General features: G+C 37.3%; 1 long non-coding RNA gene across 1 annotated transcript in view; it reads left to right on the forward strand.

Moving 5' to 3' along the window:
* Nucleotides 1–26,453, forward strand: part of LOC135968995 (uncharacterized) — a 336,916-nt gene that overhangs the window by 299,552 nt on the left and 10,911 nt on the right. The gene's annotated exons all lie outside the window — the stretch shown is intronic.

Raw genomic sequence — 26,453 nt, forward strand, 5'->3', positions numbered from 1 at the left:
TTATGCTAAGTTCTAGAATAAAAATAGCACCATTTGTTGAGTGATGAATATGAGATACGCTAGCAGTGCTTTACATACATTATTTTATTTAACCCTTGTATAAACCAAATTGTTCTAAACATATTTTTGCTTATATTAACTTTGCTAAATTCCTTGATGTTAATTGTATTCTTTTAAACATTCCGTTTATGAAATTGCTATAAATTTCTGAGTATAACATGCTCCTTTGGGCTTTCTAAAGGCAAATCAAAATGACTGGATGGTGACCAAAGTGAACAGATATGATATTTATTTTTGTGTTATATAATGTATGAACACTTCACTCTTTATACCAAAGAATATGTCATTTGAAATAAAATATACATTGTTGTTTCTTTCAGATACAGCTTACTTAAGATTCTAAATTCCTAATGCTAATGTTTATGCAATTAAAAATGTTTTATATGAATTTGAAATGGTGTCACCAAAGCAGAAATTGATATTATAGAGTTCATACCTATAATGTTGCTTTCCACTTAACAGATATCCAAAAATTAAAACAAAGCCACTAGTGGAATTTCAAAAAAATATAACAATGTATAAAAGAAATAATTATATTGAACTGGTTGTACAAAATAAAGCAAATTATGGGTAATACTTTTTTAAATTTATGCAAATATATTTCTTATTATATGACTATTTGGGCGCTACTGGTTTTACCATAAGTTGACTACAAAATTGATTATATTTTTTTCCTTTTCCTATATTCAGAACCCATGGAATGCAATTTTGAATCTCCTCCCATCAAGAGGTAGCATGTATTTCACCATCCCTTGTATTTATACTGTCTTTGTGATTTATTCTGGCCAACAGAATGTGTCAGACGCAGTGTTGTGGTTTGTGCTTTCTTAGAGTGTGTTGGGTTCTGCCATTGCCATGTAAATAAGCTGAAGCTTGTCTGTGGGAAGATGGGACGTAAGTAGCCCAGTCACCTCATTGTGGAAACTGACTGCCATCCCATCTCCAGGCATGCGACTGAAGCCACACTAGAGCAATCAGTTCCTGCCAGTGTGGAAACAACACTGAGCCACACCAAATCATCCCTGAGGACCTGTGGACTCAGGAGCAATAATGAATACTTCTTTTTAAAAGCTAGAGATTTTGGGGGTGACATTTTTTACAGCAAGAGCTGAGTAATACAGAATTTATATAAGAAAATGTCTTAACTCATTTAGAGGATAGCAAAAACTGACTTACGAAGAAGCTCTATAGCAATCAAAAAATGATGTCTCCATTATTAAGCCTGTCTTGTGCATTTCCAACAGTTGCTTTTGATTGTCTTACTATAAGTGTTCAAGAAATAAATATTGCTTGTCTCACTCCATTAAGGGAACAAACCACTGAAGGTGGAAGCTCAGACTGAGTTCACGCTCACCTGGGACCTGTTAAACTTGCTAAGAATGGCAGGGATTCAGATATTAGCTCATGATTTTGCTGGTGAATATAAAGATGACAGAAAGTAAAAAACAGGTGTCTTACTTGTTCCATTGGATGAGGGAAAACAGCTACCTTTCTAAACGTTGGGCTCTCTCTTGGTGTTTATTGATTAACTGGTTAATTAATACCAGAGACAGAGAAGACATTGTTTGAAAACTGCCTTAAACATCTAGGTGTTGCAGTGAATTCAACAGGAGGCTGTCACAGGACAATAGGGCTTCTGCTTGGAGGAAAAGAACATCAAGGTGAAGGAACATCATTTATCAATATAGAAGTGTGAAGGCAAAGATGGGAAGTTTCAAGGGAAGGTATTTATCATGAGATATTGTTCTATTAAGCTGGCTTTATTTTGGTTATGTCAAGTGATTGATGTGCAGTAGATGTAATCATTTTGTCAAAAAGATGTTAGCCCGGCAATGTGTCAACTGTTCAGTGTACCATTATTAAACGGTGGCATTCTGATTGACTTCCGAGCCAGAGACTTTCAACCTTCTGTTAATCAGAAATAGGCAATCCAAAAGCAAAAACCAAGGCAAAAGGAGAGACAAAAGTACTCAATAGATCTTTAAACTGTCAAAGAAAAGAACCCGATTACATTAAATACATCTTATTGTTAAAGAAAAGGTAAAAAAAAAACAAAAACCACACGTACTAAGCAATAATTGAAAATAATAAATTCTTTGTTTTGCCACTTTGGGTTATAATTGCCTTCTATTGTTATCTCCCTAAAGAAAGATAATTAATCTTGAAATATTTGATGGTTTTAAAATGTAAATTTCTTTGAGTAAATTGAATAGTAGAGTCCATATTTTTTAAAAAGCTATTCTGACCTTGGACCTTAATGTAACTGAATTTCCTTAATTTGCTGACATTTAGAGAAAAAAAACAATTTTTCACTTTGACGTGAATGAGTCTTGAGGAAGAAGTCATTTGTTTTTTGTGTGTTTGTTTGGGGTTTTGAATTTTTTTTTCTCTTGGAAATGCAAACTATGACTTGGCTGAATAATGGAAAATATGAAAGGTAGTGAGACTCATTTCATGGTATATAACCGTATAAAAGCAGAATGTAGGCATGGAAGGATCCATAACTGATTTAAAAAAAAAAATACACTAGAGGAAATTATCTCTGTGACTTTGACTCAGTCATCTAGCATCCTTTGGCTTTTATTCTCTCTGTGGTGAGCATAGGGCCTGGTCTAAGGTAAAAAGCAAGTGAGAGACTTGCCTTGAACACAAAATTTAAGGGACACCAAATATCCAGCATTCAAAACAAATAACATTATAATGCAATACATTTTTTTTCTTTTTTTTTAAATCATACTTTAAGTTCTAGGGTACATGTGCACAATGTGCAGGTTTGTTACTTAGGTATCATGTGCCACGTTGGTTTGCTGGACCCATCAACTCGTCATTTACATTAGGTATTTCTCCTAACTCTATCCCTCACCCAGCTTCCCAACCCCCAATAGGCCCCAGTGTGTGATGGTCCCCTCCCTGTGTCCATGTGTTCTCATTGTTCAACTCTCACTTATGAGTGAGAACATGAGGTGTTTGGTATTCTGGCCTTGTGATATTTTGCTGAGAATGATGGTTTCCAGCTTCATCCATGTTCCTACAAAGGACAAGAACTCATCCGTTTTCATGGCTGCATAGTATTCCATGGTGTATACGTGCCACATTGTCTTTATCCAGTCTATCATTGATGGACATTTGGGTTGGTTCCCAGCCTTTGCTATTGTGAATAATGCCACAATAAACATACTTGTGCATGTGTCTTTATAGTAGCGTGATTTATAATCCTTTGAGTATATACCCAGTAATGGGATCGCTGGGTCAAATAGTATTTCTTGTTCTAGATCCTTGAGGAATCACCACACTGTCTTCCACAATGGTTGAACTAGTTTACACTCCCACCAACAGTGTAAAAATGTTCCTATTTCTCCACATCCTCTCCATCATCTGTTGTTTCCTGACTTTTTAGTGATTGCCATTTTAACTGGGATGAGATGGTATCTCTTTGCGGTTTTGATTTGCATTTCTCTGATGACCAGTGATGATGAGCATTTTTTCATACGTCTGTTGGCTGCATAAATGTCTTCTTTTGAGAAGTATCTGTTCATAACCTTTGCCCAGTTTTTGATGTGGTTGTTTGTCTCTTTCTTGTAAATTTGTTTAAGTTCTTTGTAGATTCTGGATATTAGCCCTTTGTCAGATGGGTAGATTGCAAAAATTTTCTCCCGTTTTGTAGGTTGCCTGTTCACTCTGATGGTAGTTTCTTTTGCTGTGCAGAAGCTCTTTAGTTTAATTAGATCCCATTTGTCTATTTTGGCTTTTGTTACCATTGCTTTTGGTATTTTAGTCATGAAGTCTTTGCCCATGCCTATGTCCTGAATGGTATTGCCTAAGTTTTCTTCTAGGGTTTTTATGGTGTTGAGTCTTCTATTTAAATCTTTAATACATCTCGAGTTAATTTTTGTATATGGTGTAAGGAAGGGATCCAATTTCAGCTTTCTTTAGTTTGGTTAGATCCCATTTGTCAATTTTGGCTTTTGTTGCCATTGCTTTTGGTGTTTTAGACATGAAGTCCCTGCCCATGCCTATATCCTGAATGGTATTGCCTAGGCTTTCTTCTAGGGTTTTTATGGGTTTTAGGTCTAATATTTAAGTCTCTAATCTATCTTGAATTAATTTTTGTATAAGGAGTAAGGAAGGGATCCAGTTTCAACTTTCTACTTATGGCTAGCCAGTTTTCCCAGCAGCATTTATTAAGTAGGGAATCCTTTCCCCATTGCTTGTTTTTGTCAGGTTTGTCTAATGGATCAAAGTCCATGATTAACACAATATCAAAATTTGTTTGTTTGTTTCAGACAGGGTTTCACTCTGTCACCCAGGCTGGAGTACAGTGGCACAATGTCAACTCACTGCAACCTCTGCCTCCCAAGCTCTAGCAATCCTCCCACTTCAGCCTGTCAGGTATCTGGAAGTACAGGTGCACACCACTATGCCTGGCTTATTATTATTATTATTATTTTGTAGAGATGGCATCTCACTAGGTTACCCAGGCTGGTCTTAAACTCCTGAGCTCAAGCAATCCTCCTACCTCAGTAAAGGTGTGAGCCACTGTGCCCAGCTATGAAATATTTTATTTTATTTTATTTTATTTATTTTATTTTTATTTATTTATTTTTTTTGAGACGGACTCTCACTCTGTCGCCTAGGCTGGAGTGCAGTGGTGCGATCTTGGCTCACTGCAAGCTCCGCCTCCTGGGTTCACTCCATTCTCCTGCCTCAGCCTCCCAAGTAGCTGGAAGTACAGGCACCCACCACCGTGCCCGGCTAATTTTTTGTATTTTTAGCAGAGACGGGGTTTCATCGTGGTCTCGATCTCCTGACCTCATGATCCGCCCGCCTTGGCCTCCCAAAGCACTGGGATTACAGGCATGAGCCACTGCACCCGGCAAAAAATTTTTAAAAGACAGGATTAGTATTACTGAATTTTCCTTTTGCTTCAGGCAATGTCCACACCAAATTGTGTGGATAACTTTGCAGCTCAACATATTTTCACCAAAAAAGCACAGTCCTTGAAATGAGCACTCAGATCAAGAAACAGAGCATAACCAATATGTCCAGAACCTCCTGATGTGTTTTTTCAGTCACTCCTACTCTTTCCTCAAGAGTTACCAAAATCTTGCCTTTTAACATTATCAGTTTCACCTATTTTTGCAATTTAAATAATTAAAATCATACAGGACATTCTCCTTTTGTCTAGCTTCTTTTGTTCAATATTATGTTTCTGAGATTAATCCATATTTGTGGACATTTATAGAAGGCATAGTCTCCTTACTGTATAATGTTCCATTGTGTGCATATTTCAGACCTTATTCCCTTTATGACTGATGGACATTTGAGTAGCAAAAAAAAAAAAGAAAAACAAACAAACAAACCAAATCAAAACGATATTTATGAGCATTCTTTTCCTTTGTCTCCTTTTTTGTAACAACACCTCAGTTGTCATTTGCGAATCTTCCACTCCTACATTCTATACTGTACTAGTGAGTCTCCTATAATAATTCCCTTCCTCCATCTCACAACTATGGTGAGTTCAAGACCTAAACTAAAACAATCCCTACAATTAATTCTTAACATAATGATACACAGCAGATGTCAATGCTATAAAGATATTGTGCATTAGTACTTGTTACAGATATATTTCAACGTGTGATTAGATTTCTCTTCCCAGGTATTCAGGTGTTGTATTAGTCCATTTTCACACTGTTATAAACAACTACCTGAGACTGGGTAATTTACAAATAAAAAAGGTTTGATTGACTCACAGTTCCACAGGTTTAACAGGAAGCATGGTTGGAAGGCCTCAGGAAACTTACAATCATGGCAGAAAAGGAAGAGGAAGCAGGCACTTCTTTACCATGATGGAGAAGGAGAGAGTGAGTTCACTAGGGAGGAATTGCCACACACTTTCAAACAATCATATCTTATGAGAACCCACTCACTATCAAGAGATTAACAAGGGGGAAGTCCACCCCCATGATTCAATCATCTCTCACCAGCCCCCTCCCCTGACACGTGGGGATTATAATTTGAGATGAGATTTGAGTGAGGACAAAGAGCCAAACCACAAGTGTTCAGCTTTACATTTGATTCTGTGAGTTACCCAGTGTCCCTTCAACCAATTGCTTGAAAAGATTAAGCTAGCCAAATTATGTTTTTGTTTCTTGCGTCAAAAAGAATCTTGACAAAGAGAGAGAAGTTAAAGCAATTCACATGGGCGGAAAGAGACAGTAACCTGAATAATCATACAAAGTAGAAAATGTAAACCTGCGTTACCTTGTACATTACTTCGTTTCCACACTGCTGATAAAGATATACCTGAGACTAAGCAATTTACAAAAGAAAGAGGTTTAATTGGACTTACAGTTCCATGTGGCTTAGGTGCCCTCACAATCATGGTGGAAGGCAAGGAGGAGCAAGTCACATCCTACGCAAATGGCGGCAGGCAAAGAGGGAGCTTGCGCAGGGGAACTCCTCTTTATAAAATCATCAGATCTCATGAGACTTATTCACTATCATGAGAACAGCAGAGAAAAGACATACACGCCCCCATGATTCAGTTACCTCCCATTGGGTCCCTCCCACAACACAAGAGGGGAATTCAAGAATAAGATTAGGATGGAGACACAGCCAAGCCATAACATTCTTCCCTGGCCCCTCCCAAATCTGATGGCCTCACATTTCAAAACCAATCATGCCTTCCCAACAGTCCCCCAAAAGCCTTATTTCAGCATTAACTCAAAAGTATACAGTCCAAAGTCTCATCTGAGAGAAGGCAAGTCCCTTCTGCCTATGAGCCTGTAAAATCAAAAGCAAGTTAGTTACTTCCTAGACACGATGGGGGTACAAGCATTGGGTAAATACAGTCATTCCAAATGTGAGAAATTGACCAAAACAAAGGGGCTACAGGCCTTATGTAAGGCCGAAATCCAGTGAGGCAGTCAATCTTAAAGCTCCAAAATGATATCCTTTGACTCCACGTCTCATATCCATTTCACGCTGATGCAAGAGGTGGGTTCCCATAGTCTTGGGCAGCTCCACCCCTGTGGCTTTGCAGGGTACAGCCTCCCTCCCGGCTGCCTTCATAGGCTCATGTTGAGTGACTGAGGCTTTTCCAGGAGCATGGTGCAAGGTGTCAGTGGATCTACCATTCTGGGGTCTGGAGGACTGTGACCCTCTTCTCACAGCTTCACTAGGTGATACCCCAGTAGGGGCTCTGTGTGTGGGCACCACCCCACATTTCGCTCCTGCACTGCCCTAGCAGGGGTTCTCCATGAGGACACTGTCCCTAGAGCAGATTTCTGCCTGAGCATCTAGGCATTTCCATACATCTCCTGAAATTCAGGTGGAGGTTCCCAAACCTCATTTCTTGACTTATGTGCACTCTGAGGCTCAACACCATGTGGAAGCTGCCAAGGCTTGGGGCTTCCCTGCTCTGAAGCCATGTCTTGAGCTGTACCTTGGCCCCTTTTAGTCAAGGCTGGAGTGGCTGGAATGCAGAACACCAAGTCTCTAGACTGCACGCAGCACCGGGACCTTGGACTCGACCCACAAAACCATTTTTCTTCCTAGGCCTCCGGGTGTCTGATGGGAGGGGCTGCTGTGAAGACCTCTGACCTGCCCTGAAGACATTTTCCCCATTGTCTTGGGGATTAACATTGGCTTCCTCGTTACTTATGCGAATTTCTGCAGTCAGCTTGAATTTCTTCTCAGAAAATAGAATTTTCTTCTCTATTGTATCGTGAGACTACAAATTTTCCAAACTTTTATGCTCTGTGTTCCTTTTAAAACTGAATGACGACAGGGTGCTGTGGTTCACGCCTGTAATCCCAGCACTTTGGGAGGCCGAGACCACCCTGGCTAACATGGTGAAAACCCGTCTCTACTAAAAAATACAAAAAATTAGCCGGGCGTGGTGGCGGGCGCCTGTAGTCTCAGCTACTCGGGAGGCTGAGGAAGGAGAATGGCGTGAACTTGGGAGGTGAAGCTTGCAGTGAGCCGAGATCGCACCACTGCACTCCAGCCTGGGCAACAGAGAGAGACTCCATCTCAAAAATAATAATAATAATAATAATTAATCCCTTTAATAGCACCCAAGTCACCTCTTGAATGCTTTGCTGCTTAGAAATTTCTTCTGCCAGATACCCTAAATCATCTCTCTCAAGTTCAAAGTCCCACAAATCTCTAGGGCATGGGCAAAATGCCACCAGTCTCTTTGCTAAAACATAGCAAGAGGCACCTTTGCTCCAGTTCCCAACAAGTTCCTCATCTCCACCTTATCCTGGAATTCTTTGTCATATCATTTTCAGCATTTTGGTCAAAGCCACTCAACAAGTCTCTAGGGAGTTCCAAACATTCCCAAATTTCTCTATCTTCCTCTGAGCCCTCCAAACTGTTTCAACCTCTGCCTGTGACCCAGTTCCAAAGTCACTTTCAGATTTTTGGGTATCTCTTCAACAGTGCCCCACTCCACTGGTACCAATTTACTGTATTAGTTTGTTTTCATGCTGCTGATAAAGACATACTCGAGACTCGAGACTGGCCATTTACAAAAGAAAAAGTTTTAATTGGACTCACAGTTCCACATGCTTGGGGAGGCCTCACCATCACAGTGGAAGGCAAGGAGGAGCAAGTCACATCCCACATGGATGTCAGCAGGTAAAGAGAGAGAGCTTGTGCCAGGGAACTCCTCTTTGTAAAACCATCATATCTGGTGAGACTCACTATCAGGATAACAACATGGAAAAAACTTGCCCTCGGTCCCTCTCACAACACGTGAGAATTCAAAATGAGATGAGGGTGAGGACATGGCCAAACCATATCACCTTGTATGTAGAAAGTTTTAAAAATCCCCTTAGCATCTGCCACACTATGAATTAAAAGTATTTTAAAAATCCAACAAAAATTTATGATTTAAATGGAATTTTAATCATCATGGCTGACATCTTATCTTTGGAGACTTTGGAAAATGATGACCATGACTTTTTCAAAAGTCTACCCAGATGTTTTATAATATGTATTTCAGCCTTACACAAACAATGCAATATGTAGTGTCCTGCCACTGGCCTCTCCTTAGGGACCACAGTATCTGATAATAGAGCTAGGCTTTAGTGTGGTTTTCCCAGAAAACTGTCTAAAACATGATTGGGCATGACTTTAAGGGAGCACAAAGCATGAAATGTTTGTTGGTAGCAGCATGGAAAACAATCTATGTCATATGTAGTTTTCTGTTCCTGAAAATTTGGAAACATTTTTTTCAGTATTTAAAGAAAAACACGATAGCTGACCATGAAATGTTGCAAAATAAGTTGTCAATCTAATGAGACTCAAAGTCACTCATCTCTTCTGAATACATGGAAAAAAAGGAATCTATTATTTTGATAGGCAAATATTCCTGTATTTTTTTTCTGCCTACATATTTTTAAGCTCTTAGATAAATCATATAGGCCTGATAACTGAAACCTTTCCTATGGCATAATATTATCTGAGAAGCTGTCAAGCATAAGAACATAAATAAAAATCATGAAGATTGTCACTGTGAATCTAGTCCACTTCATCTCTGTTCTTTTCGGTAGGAGAAAAGGCCACTTGCTATAAACCATATGTGCTAGTATGGCATTTTGCAATAAATAGCTCTATATTCAAAGGTAGATATTTTGTAGTCAATTTTAGAATGAGTTTTAAACATTTAAATGTAGGAGTGAAAAAAATAGAATGTGATATCTATTTTTCTCTACTTAAAACAGGTTGGATAATCTTGAAGCATCTGTCAGCCTTCTTAAATAATTTCAAAGTTAGTCTGTGCTTGCAAGGAAAGTGTAGGATGCTGGCTAATTTTAATGCCATCACTTAATATTCATTCTACCAATAAATAATAAGCCAAAACTATTTATACATTAATTTGGAATTTGCAGATACAGAATCGATTGATCTAGATGCTTAAAGTGTATCAATTTATCTAATTTTCACGTCAAACTGCCCAAGGAAGCTCTTATTATAGTTTGCTAATAAACTCTGCATTTTAATTGAGATTGAGTTTGCTTTGGATCAGAAATGTGAGATCTGAGTTCAAATATGAGTTCAGTGGCTCTGAGACCTTGGGAAAGTCAGTCATTCTGACTAAGCACTTGTCTTCATTTTTGACCCTAGGGAATACAACAGTACCTATTTCATAGGGTAGATGTGAAGATTAAATGAGATAATGTATGTGCAGTGACTGGAAGATGAATGAGGCTTTACATGTTTTTGTGTTATGCTCCGTCCAATCTCAAAACCTTTGCATTTACTGTTTCCTCAGTCTAAAATGCCCCCTGTTCCTCCTTACTTTTCCTATAGAGAACCTCTTTTTATTCTAATTGCTTCTGAAATGCCCTGAGCTTCCAGACCACATCTGGTTCTCATACCATGCACATTCATATCTGCTTCGATTTCTCATAGGCATTGATCAGATAATCACATGCCTGTTTCTCACAGGCACTGATGAGACAATCACACGTAATTTGTTTAACTTATGTCAACTATAAACTCTCGGATGATAGGACCTACATCTGTTTATTTTGTTTCCCATTAGATCACAGAATTGAATTCAGCAAATGGCACATGGCGAAAGTATAGCCTCTTCCTTAAGAGGCTTCTCCTGCCCCAAAGACCAAAATCCCCTCTGCTAGTCCTACTTTTTATTAACAGAATGGTAGCAGTGATCTAGACAGCAAAGGATTCAGAACTCCTAAACAGTACCTGGGTAGAGATAGTTTGTCCAGATCATAGGTAGCTCTACAAAGTTAACCTCTTGGTCCTCAGCTTTAGACTTTGGTATGTTGGGTGCATTTTCTTCTGTTCTTTTGGGAAAGTGGTCAAGTAACCCTTGTTTTTTTAATTCACTGCAATTAGGTGTTAACTACGAATTAAAGCAATCAGTCATTTTTTAAGGTTTCCTCATTTTGTAATTCCAGCCATATCAATGATTGCTATCCACAATCTAGGCTTTTTACATTTAACCTTATGAGCTATCTTGTTGGAGACAAGGGAGCAAGAGAAATTCTTATCTATCAAATGATCGTATTATTAAGGCATGTATTCCTAACCATTTCCAAATAATTGAAAAATTCTCAAAGCATCTAAATAGATGTTTCTAATAAGATGATATTAATAGTTACAGAGTTAACAGAGTGACAGGTGTAATGTTACACCCAGAGTCTGGATGAACTACCAACCAATCTCAAACCTATCTAATTCCAAAAGCTCCTCACAAGCTCCACAACAGATGACAGTATTGGTTGAAGTTAGTACTTTTACATTTTCCATTTGTCTTTTAGCACAGAAAGGATTACTGAGAGAAAGCTTCATATTTCTCAGTCTATGATTATGATTGTGCTACTAGTATGGCATCTGATAATTAGCTTTCTAATCAGTGTTAGGAATTGAATATCATTGCTGACTGTAACCAGAAAAATAGACAGTCTCTGCTTTTCATCCTGGAGTTTACTTTATATTGGGGGAGCATATTTTTGTATTTGTTATTTTAATTATAATTTTTTTTTTTTTTGAGATGGAGTTTCACTCTGTTACCAGGCTAGAGCACCATCTCAGCTCACTACAACCTCCCAGGTTCAAGTGATTCTCCAGCCTCAACCTCCCCAGTAGCTGGGAATACAGGTGTGCACCACCACACCCAGCTAATTTCTGTATTTTTAGTAGAGACGGGGTTTCACCATGTTGGCCAGGATGGTCTTGATCTCTTGACCTTGTGATTCGCCCGCCTCGGCCTCCCAAGGCACTGGGATTACAGGTGTGAGCCACCATGCCTGGCCTATGATATTATTTTTAAAAGAAAAAGTAAGTATCCATAAGAGCACATAGAAGGAATCTAACCTGGTCTGAGAGAAGGAATGATTTTGTGGTGATGGCGTATTTAAGATGAGCCTCATGCCACTCTCTAGAGAGGGAGCTTAGGGAAACTTTTCTCTCCCTCTTCCCTCTTTCATAAATTACACAGATCTAGGGTGGGAAGGAGTTTGGCCTATATGAAATGATCAGATAGTCGATGCCAACAGGATGAAAAAAAGAATATCACATGAGAAATAGTCATGGGCTAAACCAAACAGTGCCTCTAAGCCTTAATATTCTTACCTGTAATCTGAGAATAATTTTCTCATCTGGAGCTAATGATGGTTCCCTACATATCTGACAAAATTGCCAGAAACCAGTGGCACTCTCCATTAAAAGGTATGCATAAAATTTAATTTCATATATAAAATGCTAAACAGCTATATTATGTAATATCATATACATATACATGAGTTATATAATGTGAGAACAATGTATAATACAACTATGCAAATAGAAAATACATCTCTCTGAAGCCCATGCTCTAGATACATGGAATGAAACTCAAATTTTTCACTGGGAGAGACCCTGATAAAAGGAAACTTAACATTCATACCACAACTCACAAGCTGGTACTATAACAAGATTTTGAGCAGGGTTTATTTCAGACCAATTTGAACTATTGAGTACATACCAATAAGAATGCCAGCATTCATTACATTTGGAGAGACAGATGGTCTGGACTGAGACAACCAATTAATGTAAAATGTGTTCTTTGTTGGCACTTACCACAAAGGAGGATCTTTTTTTGAAATACCTTCTTAAAGTTTATTCTATTTTCAGACAAATGCGTCTTTATGTAGAAAGTCAGAGTAGTTAAGGCATCTATGGGCAACATTTTACCTACTTTTTATGACATCTATGGAAAAAGCTAATTTATATTAGTTATTGCTTTTTTTAATTTTAAAGAATGTAAAATAAGCTATTCACTTGAAATATTCTGATGTTCCATTAATCACATTTTTCATCTGGTAGAAAAGTATAAAGAAATTGCTTTTCCAAAGATTGCTCAATGAGGTCATTTCCTGCCTTCCTAAGAAACTTTCGTTAAATTGTGTGGTGTCAGTGGATGTAAAAATTAACTCTGAATTGTTTGCAGAAAAAAGAAAACAAGTATACCCTTTATTTATGACACATATCCTTTAGGTCCTGGCTGTTTAGTCAAAGCACAGGAAACATTTTTATGCTTAAAAATGTGCCAAGAGATATTTGCCAAATGTTCTATTACTCAAGAGTTATTGATGCTCAAGTTCACCCAGACCGTGTCACTTTACTCCCTTTCCCAGGTCAAAGCCCATGCAAAGAAAAACATGTCTGCCTGGAATGATAAATGATGAATAGGAGGTAGAGTTAGAGCATTATTTTGGTATCATTATTGTACATTAGACCATGAAAGCTAGAGTTCAGAGATTATACATTATGTTCTGAGCCAAAGTGAAATGAGAAATAAATTTTTTGAAATGTGGAAAGCAAATGTGACAACTTATTTTCCTATAGCTTATCAACTTTTAAATGTTTTATTTTCTGTATATTTGATAATATACAGAATATATTAGTGCAGAAGTCCTTGTATATTATTTGCAAATAAAAATGCATGAACTGGGGATACATGCTTACATATTTTACTGATAAGTGCATGCTAAAAAATGTTTAGATTGTTACTCATCTAGGCAATGGTAAACCAATCAAGTACATTAAACCTGAGATATTGCTTTTAGAAAATTAAAAAAAAAAAAAGAGGCGGGAGAAGAGGAAAGGAAAGAAGAGGAGGAAGGAATAATCATAATGCACATCACAGAAAAACACATGTACATAGATTAATAAAATATTGTCATGTATCCAGAAATAATTCAATCAATGGAGTTTTAGCATATCAATTTCATAAACTGGAACAAAGATACTCTTTAAAGCAAGACCAAGTCAGCTTGGTTTTACCCCTAGAAGTGACATAAGGTACTTGTGAAAAGTCATCTATGCCTCTGGTTTCACTGTTTTGTGATCTATTATGTGTTTTGTTTCTGCAGGTTTTTGTTGTTGTTGGTGTGCAATACTAGAATATTATGTCTCAAAAATACGAGAGGCAAGAATGTAAAAAGTGCAAATAAGAGTAGCATCGAATTGTTACAGAAATAAAGGTAGAAATGTAGATGGTTAATGCAATAATTAACTCAAAATAGTGTGATTAATTTTATCTATGATTATGGCACAAATTTCTTAAGAGAAAAACAATTGATGGAGAAAAAGAAATTTGTACAAAATATGAATAGTCCTATGCTTAAGTTGTGAAAAATAGTATTTCTGGGGAGTAGCAATTTTTTCTCTTCATTTTCTGATTTCAGAAACTATCAATGTACACATACTTTTGGACAACATAAAAGAACAGGGTGCATTCAGGGCACGCAGTTTTTAAGAAAATATAAATGTCATGGCCAGCACATGAAATTATAATTCAAATGAAAACCAGTCTGTCTGATTCCAAAGTCTGCCACTAACAAGCTGTTAGACATGAAGAAACTACTTAAACTCTCTGGTCTCTAGGTCCATTATCCACTATATGAGAATATTAAAACCCAGTTAAGAGCACTTCAAACGATTAATATAGAGTCCCTAGCTTGTGGTGTAAGGGAGTCTTCAACAAATGACAACTATTATTGAAAACTGTCTTCTAATCTCTAATCATAACAATCAATCACTATAATAAAAATATTAGGCAGAGAAATATTTCCAACATCTCACACTTAGTAAGGCACAGAATTATGGTTACCTTTTTTGCCTCCTTTTTACTTAATTCCATTAATTTTAATAGGAAATGCAGAAGAAACGTTTTTATAAGGGAAAAAAGAGCAGTTATTATACATTTGTTTATTCTTTTAATTTTTAAAATATTGTAGGTATATAGTAGGTGTATATATTTATGGGGTACATGACATATTTTGATACAGGCATACCATGCTTAATAATCACAACAGGGTAAATGGGGTATACTTTGCCTCAAGCACTTATGCTTTCTTTGGGTTACAAACAATCCAATTATATTATTTTGATTATTTTTAAATGTACAATAAATTTTTGTTCCCTGTAGTCATCCTGTTGTGCAATGAAACACTAGATCATATTCATTCTATGTAACTATATTTTTGTACCATTAACCATTCCTGCTTCCCCTCACCCAACCCAATACCCTCCTCAGCAGTGAGAAAAAAATCTTTGCCCAGTCTAATGTCCTGGAGAGATTGATTCCCCAATTTTTTAAAAAAGTAATTTCATAGTTTTCCTTCTTAGATTTGAGTTTTTAATCAATTTTAATTTAATAATTTCTTTTTTTTTTTTTTTTTTTTTTTTTGAGACACAGTCTCGCTTTGCCACCCAGCCTGGAGTGCAGTGGCAGGATCTCGGCTCACTACAAACTCCACCTCCCAGGTTCAAGCGATTCTCCTGCTTCAGCCTCCGAGTAACTGTGACTACAGGCCCCCACCACCACGCCCAGCTAATTTTTGTATTTTTAGTAGAGATGGTGTTTTGCCGTGGTAGTCAGACTGATCTCAAACTCCTGACCTCAGGTGATGCACCCGCCTTGGCCACCCGAAGTGCTGGGATTACAGGCGTGAGCCACCGCACCAGACTGATTTGATTTCTTTTATGGCTAGAGATAGGAGTCCAATTTCATTCTTCTGCATATTAATATCCAGTTTTCTCAGCACCATTTATTGAAGAGACTGTGCTTTCTCCCGTGAATGTTCTTGGCACATGATACGATTTGGCTGTGTCCCCACTCAAATCTGATCTTGAGTTGTAGTTCCCATAATCTCCACGTGTGGTGAGAGGGACCCGGTGTGAGGTAATTGAATGGTGGGGATGGTTTCCCCCGTGCTATTCTTGTGATAGTAAGTTCTCAAGAGATCTAATGGTAAAAATAAGGGGCTTACCCTTCACTTGGCTCTCATTCTTCTCCTTCCTGCTACCGTGTAAAGACTGATGTGTTTGCTTGCCCTTCCACCATGATTGTAATTTCTTGAGGCCTTCCCAGACCTGGGGAGCTGTGAGTCAATTAAACCTCTTTCCTTTATAATATACCCAGTCTTGGGCAGTTCTTTATAGCAGTCTGAGAACGGACTAAATAGCACCTTTGTAAAAAATGAGTTCACTGTAAATGTATGGATTGGTTTCTGGGTTGCTTGTTGTGTTCCGTTGGCCGTGTGTCTGTTTGTATGCCAGTAATATACTGTTTTGGTTAATATAGCTCCGTAGTGTGATTTGAAGTTAGGTAACATGATTCCTGCAGTTTTATTCTTTTCTTCTTAGGACAGTTTTGACTATTCTGGGTCTTTTCTCATTCCAGAATATAAACTTAAAGGGTTAGTCTGTGAAGAATGTCATTGCTTTGGGTAGTATGGACATTTTAATAATATTGACTCTTTCAATCCATAAACATAGAATATCATTCCATTTTTTGGTGTCTAGCTCAATTTCTTTCACCAGTGTTTTACAGTTTTCATTGCAGAGTTCTTTCATTTCTTTGGTTAAGTTTTTTCCTAGGTATTTAATTTTATTTGTAACTATTATAAATGGAATTACTTTCCTGGTTTCTTTTTCAGATTGTTTGCTGTGGGCATACAGAAATGCTACCAATTTCTGTATGTTGATTTTGTATCCTGCAACTTTACTGAATTTATCAGTTCTAATAATTTTTTGGTGGAGTCTTTAGGTTTTTCCAAATATAAGATCATATCATCTGCAAACAAGGAAAATTTGACTTTTTCTTTTTCAATTTGGATGCCTTTTTTTTCTTTCTCTTGTCTGATTGTTCTGGTTAGGACTTCCAGTACTATGTTAAATCACAGTGATGAAAGTGGGAATCTTTGTCATATTCCAGATCTTAGAGAAAAGGCTTTCAGTTTTTCCCCATTCAGTATGATACCAGCTGTGGGTCTGCTCTGCATAGCTTTTATGTGTTGAGGTATGTTCCTTTTGTACCCAGTTTTTCAAGGTTTTATTTTCACTGTGAAGAGATGTTTAATTTTATCAAAGGCTTTTTTTATATCGTCAATTGATATGATCATATGGTTTTTGTCCTCCATTCTGTCTATATGTATCATGTTGATTGTATATGTTGAACCATCCTTGCATCCTTGAGATAAATCCCACGTGGTTATGATGAATGACCTTTTTAGTGTGTTGTTGAATTTGTTTTGCTAGTATTTTGTTGAGGATTTTTGCATCAATGTTTATTCAGGGATATTGACCTGATAGGTTTTTTTGTTTTGTTTTTGATGTGTCTTTGTCTAATTTTGGTACCAAGATAATACTGGCCTCACAGAATGAGTTTAGAAGCATTCCTTTCTCCTCCATTTTTTGAAATAGTTTGGGTAGGAATGGTATTTGTTTTCCTTTAAATGTTTGGTAAAATTCAGCAGTGAAACCATCAGGTCCCAGCCTTTTCTTTATTGGAGGCTTTTTCTTACAGCTCTGATCTTGTTAATTGTTCACTTGTTCAGTTTTTATTATTTCTTTATGACTCAATCTTGGTTGGTTGTATGTGTCTAAAATGCACTCATTTATTCTAGTTTTCCAAATTATTGGCATATAGTTGCTCACAGTAGACTCTAATGATTCTTTGAATTTCTGCAGTATTGATTGTAATGTCTCCTTTTTCATATCCAATTTTACTCATTTGATCTTCTCTTTTTTTGTCTTAGCTGGTCTGGCTAAGAGTTTGTCAGTTTCATCTTTTAAGAAAACAATTTTTAATTTTGTTGATCTTTTGTATTATTTTCTTCATTTCAATTTCATTTATTTCTGCTGTGATCTTTACAATCACTTTTTTCCTACAAATTTTGGGTTTGATTTGGTCTTGTTTTTCTATTTCTTTAAGATTCATTTTTAGGTTATTTGAAGTTTTTCTACCTATTTGATATAGGTGCTTAAAGCTATAAACTTCCCTCTTAGCTTTCACTGTATCCCATAGGTTTTGTTTCCAATGTTGTGTTTCCATTATCATTTGTTTCAAGAAAATTTTCAACTTCATTGTTAATTTCTTCATTTACCCACTGGTCATTCATGAGCATATTGTTTAATTTCCATATATTTGTATAGTTTCAAAAATTCCTTTCATTATTGATTTCTAGTATTATTCCATCATGATCAGTGAAGATACTTAATTTCAATTTACTAAAAATTTTTAAGACTTGTTTTGTGCCTAACATATGTTCTATCCTTGAGAATGATCCATGTGCTGAAAAGAGTATTCTGCAGCCACTGGATGAAATGTTCTTTAAATATCTACTATATTCATTTGGTCTATGGTGCAGATTAAGTCCAATGTTCCTTTTTTGACTTTCCGTCTGGAAGATCTGTCTAATGCTTAGAGTGGGGTATTGAAGTTTCTAGCTATCATTTTATTGGGTCCGTATTAGTCAGGATTCTCTTAGAGGGACAGAACTAATAAGATATATATGTATATAAAGGGGAATTTATTAAGTATTGACTTATACCATCACAAGGTCCCATACTAGGGTGTCTGCAAGCCGAGGAGCAAGGAGAGCCAGTCAGAGTCCCAAAACTGAAGAACGTAGAGTCTGAGGATAGAGGGAAGGAAGTATCCAGCATGGGAGAAAGATGTAGGCTGAGAGACTAGGCGCGTCTCTCATCCCTTTATTTTCCATCCCTTTATTTTCAATCTATACATGTCTTTATAAGTGAAGTGTGTTTTTTGTAGGCAACAGATCCTAGGTCTTGTTTTTTGGTTTTGTTTGGTTGGTTGTTTGTTTAATCCATTTAGTCACTCTGTTTTTTGATTGGAGAGTTTAGTCCATTTATATTCAATATTATTATTGATAAGTAAAGACTCCCTCCTGCCATTTTATTCTTTGTTTTCTCACTGCTTTGTTGTCTTCTCTCCCTTCTTTCCTTCCTTCCTGTCTTCCTGTTAGTGAAGGTGATTTTCTCTGATGGTCTGTTTTAATTTCTTGTTGTATGTTTTTTAATCTGTGGTTACATGAGGCTTGTAAATGATGTATTATAACCCATGTTAAACTGATCACAACTTAACACTGATTGCTTAAACAAACTAACCAGCAAAGAGAAAACTCATAAAATTTCCACACTTTGGCTTTTTCCCCCTTCCTTTTTAACATTTTGTTGTTTCTGTTTATATCTTATTTTACTGTCTATATCTTTAAAAGTAACTGTAGTTATTATTTTTGTTTGGTTCACCTTTTAGTCTTTCTACTCAAGATATGAGTAGTTTATACACGACAGTGACAGTGTTACAATATTCTGTGTTTTTCTATATACTTACTATCACCAGTGAGTTTTGTACCTTCAGAACATTCATTATTGCTCATTAACATCCTTTTATTTCAGACTGAAAAATTCCCCTGAGTATTTCTTGTAGGACTGGTCTGGTGTTGGTGAAATTTGTCAGCTTGTGTTTGTCTGGGAAAGTGTTTATTCCTCTTTAAGTTTGAAAGATATTTTCACTAATATACTATTCTAGTATAAAAGTTTTTTTCCCTTCAGTACTTTAAATATGTCAAGCCTCTCTCCTGGCTGGCTTGTAAAATTTCCATTGAGAAGTCTACTGCCAAATGTATTGGTGCTCCATTGTATGTTATTTGTTTCTTTTCTCTTGATGCTTTTAGGATTTTTTCTTTATCCTTGATCTTTGGGAGTTTTATTATTAAATGCCTTGAGGTACTCTTCTTTATGTTAAATCTGTTTGGAGTTTTATAACCTTCTTGTACTTGAGTGTTGATATCATTCTCTGTGTTTGGGAAGTTCTTTGATATCCCTTTGAAGATTTGCCTTCTTGAGGTTATTTTTAAATGTTCTAGGCATGCTCATTCTTTTTTATTTTATTTCCTGTTGTTTCCTCTGACTGTGTATTTTCAAATAACCTGTCTTCAACTTCACTAATTCTTTCTTTGGCTTGGTCAATTCTCTTGTTAAGGGACTCTAATGCATTCTTCAGTATGTCCATTGCATTTTTCAACTCCAGAATTTCTTGATTTTTTAAAGTATTTCAATCTCTTTGGTAAATTTGCATGATAGGATTCTGAATTCCTTTTCTGTGTTATCTTGAATTTTGTTGAGTTTTCTTAAAACTGCTATTTCAAATTCTTTGTCTGAAAAGTCACATACCTCTGTCTCTCCATGATTGGTCACTGGTGCTCTATTTAGTTAAGTTGGTGAGGTCATGTTTTCCTGGATGGTCTTGATGTTTGTGGATGTTCATCAGTATTTATTACAGTCTTTACAAGTTGGGCTTGTTTGTATATATCCTTTTTAAGAAGGCTTTCCAGGTATTTGAAGGGACTTGAGTATTATAAACTAGATTTTTGGTCACTGCAGCTATATCTGCCTGAGGGGTACCCCAAGCCCAGTAAAGATGTGGCTCCTGCAGACTTGTAGATATACTGCCTTAATGGTCATAGATAAGATCCTGAAGAATTCGCTGGCTTACCAGGTGGAGACTCTTGTTCTCTTGCTTGACTTTCTCTCAAATTTTGAAGTCTCCTTCTCTGTGCTGAGCTGCCTGGATCTGGGGGAGGGGTGAAGCAAGCACCCCTCTGGACACCACCATTGGAATCCACATTAGACCTGAAGCCAGCACAGCACTGGGTCTCACCCAAGACCCGTAGTAACCACTGCCTGGCTACTGCCTGAGTTTTCTCAAGGCTGTAGGATTTTACAATAAGCAGGTTGTGAAGCCAGCCTTACCTTCAGAGCAGTGAGTTTCCCTAGGTCTTAGTTGAGTCCAGAGATACCATCTAGAAACCAGGACATAGAGTTGGAAATCTTAGGCTTCTACTATTCTACTACAGCTGAGCTGACACCCAAACCACAAGACAAAGTTTTTCCCATTCTTCCCTCTCCTTTTCACAAGTAGAGGAGTCTCTCCCTATGGCCACCGCTGCCCCAGACTCACAGTGAGTACTGTCTGGCTGCCACCAATGTTCACTCAAGGCTCAAAAGATCTTCAGTCAACTTTCAGTGAATTCTGCCAGGTCTAAGACTCTCCCTTTAGACCAATGGGATCCCTTCTGGCCCACAGAATGTCCAGAAATGCCATCCAAGAACCAAATCCTAGAATTTGTGACTTCAAGCCTGTTTGGTGCCCTACTCCACTGTGGCCAAGCTTGTACCTAAGCTGCAAAAGTCCCCTTTACTCCTTCCTCCTTTATTTTCAAACTGGAGTTCCACCTTATAGCCACCACAGCTGGGAATGTGTTGGGTCACACCTGAAGCCAGCATGTCTGTGAACCTCACTCAAAGCCCACGGTGAGTACTGCATGGGTACCACTGCTCGCTATTCAGGACTCAAGGGCTCTTTAGTCAGCAGGTGTTGAATCTTGCCAAGACTATGTCCTTCCCTTCATGGCAACGGATTCCCCTTTGGCCCAGAGCATGTCTAGAAATGTCATTCTGAAGCAAGGTCCTGGAATGTGGGCCTTATGACTCTGCTCAATACCCTATTCTATCATTTCTGAGCTGGTATCTAAGTTGCAAGACAAAGTCCTCTTTACTTTTCCCTCTCCTCTCCCCAAGCTGTAGGAAGGAATCTCTCCTGGAGCTGTAAGCTGCACTGCCTGGGGATAGGGGAGAAGTGGTACAAGCACTCTCTTGACTAACCCAACTGGTGTCTTATTGTCATGTGCCCCCCAAAGTCCACTGGCTCTGAGCCCCGCACAACAACAGTAATTGCCCAGGAATTGCATGACTTGTGGCCTAGACTATTTTGGGGGTTTATTTAGAACCTCAGAGCACTTTAGCTCACAGTGGTGAGGCCTGCCAGAACTCAGGTTCTGACTGCTGAGATGGGTGATTCCCCTCTGGCTAGGGGTGGTCTATATGCTCTCTTCATGGGCGCTGGCTGATTTCTGTCTGGTGTTGCTTTCCACTATGACAAGGCAGCACTGAGTTCAAGTGCAAAGTCCATAGTCACTGTGCTCTCTCTCTCCCAAATGCACAGATTCTCTCTCCATGCCATGTAGCTGCTGTGCAGGGATGGGCAAGCGGTGGCATATGCAATTTAAGACTTTTTTCAGTGCTTCTTTCAGTGATATGAAGTCAAAACAAAGTACTGTAATGACTCACTTGATTTTTGGTTTTTGTAAAGATGCTTTTTAGTTGTTCAATTTGATGTTCCTACAGGGAGGATGATCAGTGGAGGCTTCTATTCAATTATCTTGTCCTGTCACCAATCTCTATTTGTTTATTCTTACATCAGGATTGACTGAATTCTAATCATTTAATCTGGCTTTTAAGTGATAGTGTTTTGCCACATCACATTGGACTTGTAGGGAAGCACTGATATGATCTTTTTTTCATTTTTATTAGAATGACTTTTGTAATGGTCAATCAAAAATGTGGATACATATTAGAAGTGTATATGAACTGTTAGTTATGGCTGTTATAGATGAGCAAGGATGTCCAGAAAACACAGTGAATGAAAAATAGACTTTTCAGTCATCACCAGATTCCATGAACGTGCCTAAGTTAAGAAAAACAGGGAGTACCTAATTTTAAAGTGTACAGAATAAGGTATATTTGGGAGCATTTTAAGCATTTTGAGTATAGTTTGACAAAGATGTTTGGGGAGCAGGCCAGATCAATAACCTATCTCAGTTCTGGCAGTAAACTGGAACTAGAATGAGGGTGGTACCTCAGATAATTCTTTAAAATTCCTTAATCTGATTGTTTCAACTCTCATATTATCATGATTCTCTTTATTTTGATTTGTTTGGAATAAAAATATTTTTATTCCTTTTTTCATACAATGAAATAAATATTTGCTGAACAAGAAAGTTAATAAATGTCCTGGCATTGACTCTATGTACTGAATGTGGGGAGTTTTATGTGAGCATGTGTAGGTGTGTGTTTCTCCTTTCTGAAAACAATATGGATATGTCAAAGAGTATACCTGCTTTGTTGATTAAGGGTGTCAAGATGTATTTACTGGCTAGGGGTGAGAGCACCATATAAAGATAACTCTATAAACATTTATTCATTTCTCCAATGGTCTCAAATGCATGGTTTTGTAAGAGATATAAAGGTTATCTGCATGTGATGTCTCTAAACAAAGAGGTAACTAATTGGCAGCCCCTTAATCCACACTGATAAGTAGTCTGTTCCAATCCCTACCTCTCCAATTTTCCTATATGCTTCTTCTCTTCCCAAGATAAGGGACTGACGAAAGCAGGGTAGTGTCAAAAGATTCTTTTCATAAGAGAAGAAGAGCTGATATTGTTGAAGCATTTTTCTAGTGCAGAGGACACCATTGGTTTTGAAATCTCAGAACCGATCTTGAAGATAATGGATGAAATTTACTTTCTCCAAACAAAAGAAGGGGAATTCTGATACAAAGAGTAAGGTCATTACCATCTAGAGGAAAGGATCAGAGAAACAAGCAAAAATATAAAAGTCTTTTAGGAAGAAGATTCAGAACAACCCATAGTCATGACATGCATTATAAACCATTCTATTCCTGTAGCAATTTGGGGATATATAATACATTATTATTATCTATGGTCAGCATGCCTGATAAGTTAGTGAGGTGAAGAATATGTTAATTAGATTAAAATTTTCCACGGTGTTTTCTAAATAGGTCAAAACATCACGTTGTACTCACAGATATACACAATTAATAGTTTTCAATTAAAAATAAATTAATTTAAAAAGTTATTTCAAGAGCTTTTCTCCAGAGCTGGCTAACAGAAGCCTTCCTAAGATTCCTATTTATCATCAGTAGCCAATGCTTTGTTAACTAGTTTACTGAATACTAACATGGAGTTTCACTGGGGGAATCTAGCAGCATCTTGTAAAGTAGGGTGATGAAATGAGCTCTCAATGGCAACATTAGGGATAAACAAGATTTGTGACTTGACTAAAATAATTTAGAGAAGCGCTATTCAATGTGGAGTTCATACACTAGCAGCATTGACATGACCTGGAAGCTTGTTAGAAATGGAGAATCTCAGGCCCTACCACAATATTCCTGAATTAGAATCTGTACTTTAACAAAATGCCTAGGTGATTCATTCACACATTCATTTTTTTCTTTTTAATTTAATTATATTTTGTTTCAAAATTTGGGATACATGTGCAGGACGTACAGGTTCGTTACATAAATAAACGTGTGCCAAGGTGGTTTGCTGCACCTATCAACCCCTCACATCGGTATTAAGACCCACTTGCATTAGCTATTTATCCCGATGCTCTCTCTCCTCCTGCCTCCCCGACAGGTCCCAGTATGTGTTGTTCCCCTCCCTGGGTCTATGCATATGCCCGTTAATTTTAAGAGTAGTAGTTTAGAGAAATCTTTCACCCTTACAAGAACAAGTTATGACACTCTAGCAAATCTTAGGGATGATGGCTTGGGCTAAATACTGAATCAGTTCAGCATCTAGTCACACCTTTTGGTTCTGATAGTTAAAGATCCTGCTTCTGGAATATTGATGTTTGCTTCGTCTAAACCTTCTACTGAAAATGATGATAATGATTGCATCCCAAATGAAAACTTATATTCAAGGTAACAAAATCAGCGTGATTAAATTCCCATGTTAATTCCAGTTTGTTTTTGCTGTCCTGCTCTCATTGTTAATAGAGCCCTATTTTACTCTCACATAAATCTAGATTTTGGAGATGGATTACATAAGTACCCTAAAAGGTAATAAATATACATATGCTTATTAAAGATAAATAAATAAATAAAGACACACCAAATGAGCCCTTTCCTGATTTTCATGTAAATCACACACACACAAACATCTTCTTGGTAGCCGTGGGTAATGGAAGACAGTTGAGGTTGATGGCGATAAGGGCTCCCCTCATGGGTGCTGGCTGCCTTCACATTTGTGCACCTAAAATTGTTTGCCAGGAAGAAGTGACAGCTCACCCCAGAGGAATATTCAAGCCTCTGACTCCTGCAAGACAGATGCTTGCTTCCGAGTTTAAAATGGCATTTCATTCCAGATTCTTCTCAATTTGACCACTAGGGTTTTAAGGCTGTTGGGCCAGGTTTTATTCGGAGTTCAAACTGGAGGTGTTGTGTTTTCCTTTCTCAGCATTCTCTGTGGGAAGAAATATTTGCTAGCTGCTTGGCCAAGCAGCTCCGTCTTTGATAATAGTAGGTGAGGTTTTATTTCTAACCTCCTTTTCTTAGTGTATAGAATTACTGCAGTGACTCCTATGACCGCCCTCTTTTTTTTTATAGGTAGTCTCACTTGCTTTTAAAAAACATCTCTACTTGCTTAAGCATAAGTAGTATTGCCTTTATTTCCTCCTACCCTCTCATATATCTAACAAACTCTTTAAAAATATTCTTTCTTTTTCTACCCCCAACAAATATTAAAAAAAAAAAACTACTCAGAAGTAAAACAACAATTAAATAGAAGAAAACTCCAGTATCAGTCATCTAAAATAAAAAAAAATCAAAGGAGAGTATTTTGTAAATCAAAATAAATCTTTCCAACTCAATGGGCTTTCTTTGAAGTATTAGATATTTATTTTACACCAACTTCAAAATATTGTCTAGGGAGACAGATAGCTACACAAATGATACGCATATTTTTGTAATACATTTAAAAATTTGATTTCCCCCTGACAATGCCAGAAAAATAATAACAAAGCTTTAACAGAAAAACTGTGCAATGATAATCAATACAACGGCAATCAGTACAATGTGTTGTTACTCATGTGTTTGCCCGAAAACATTGTCAGCAAGGATTCTGAACACAACACAGCACATTCTCATTGTTGGCACCACCTCATTGTATATTAAAGTCAGCAAAGAGAATTAAAAAAAGCAAAAGGAAAAGAATCAGATCACCGTCCTGCTGTATTCTTTGAAATTTATTCAAAATTAATTACAAATGCTGGTATCTCTTTCATGTTTGCTTTGAATTAGCAATCTGCTTCTCTAAAAGGTACTTGAAATTGTTCATAATAAAACCAGTTGTGTAACACTGTAAATGGTATGCAAGGATATAGAAAAATTAGAAAAACAGGTATCATTAATAAGAAAGTGATAAGTTTGCTCCAAGGCAGGGCTGAGCTATTTGCTCAGTATATCACACTCTGTGCTCCCTGGTAGCCAGTGCAAAGAGGGAGAGAGAAGCAGAAAAAAACAGAAAGGAAGGAAGGAGATAAGTTACATAGTTACTATTTCATGACACAAGACAACTCTGCAACTCTTCAGAAAGTACTACACAAGCACTAATGTATAAACAAAGTGGTGCTGGTGATTGCTTAATCAATGTCTCTATGTAGCCTCATCCTACACTTTAGTATCCTTATACATAAGTAAAATTTATATAGAACATATGTATTGCCAGAAATATTTCCCTGCCTTACATATTTCACTTTACGGTTCATTACTCACATTTGTTCTTAAATACTGTAGTTTTAACAGCTGTCTCTAGTTTCTATCAAAGTACCCTAAAAATCCTATAATAATATTTTCCACCTCATTTCCTCCTTTCTTTTGACTGCATTGTGATAAAGCACTGTGTCCGATAAGGGAA

Source organism: Macaca fascicularis, chromosome 20, assembly GCF_037993035.2.
Source record: "Macaca fascicularis isolate 582-1 chromosome 20, T2T-MFA8v1.1".
In the NCBI taxonomy this organism is placed as follows: domain Eukaryota; kingdom Metazoa; phylum Chordata; class Mammalia; order Primates; family Cercopithecidae; genus Macaca; species Macaca fascicularis.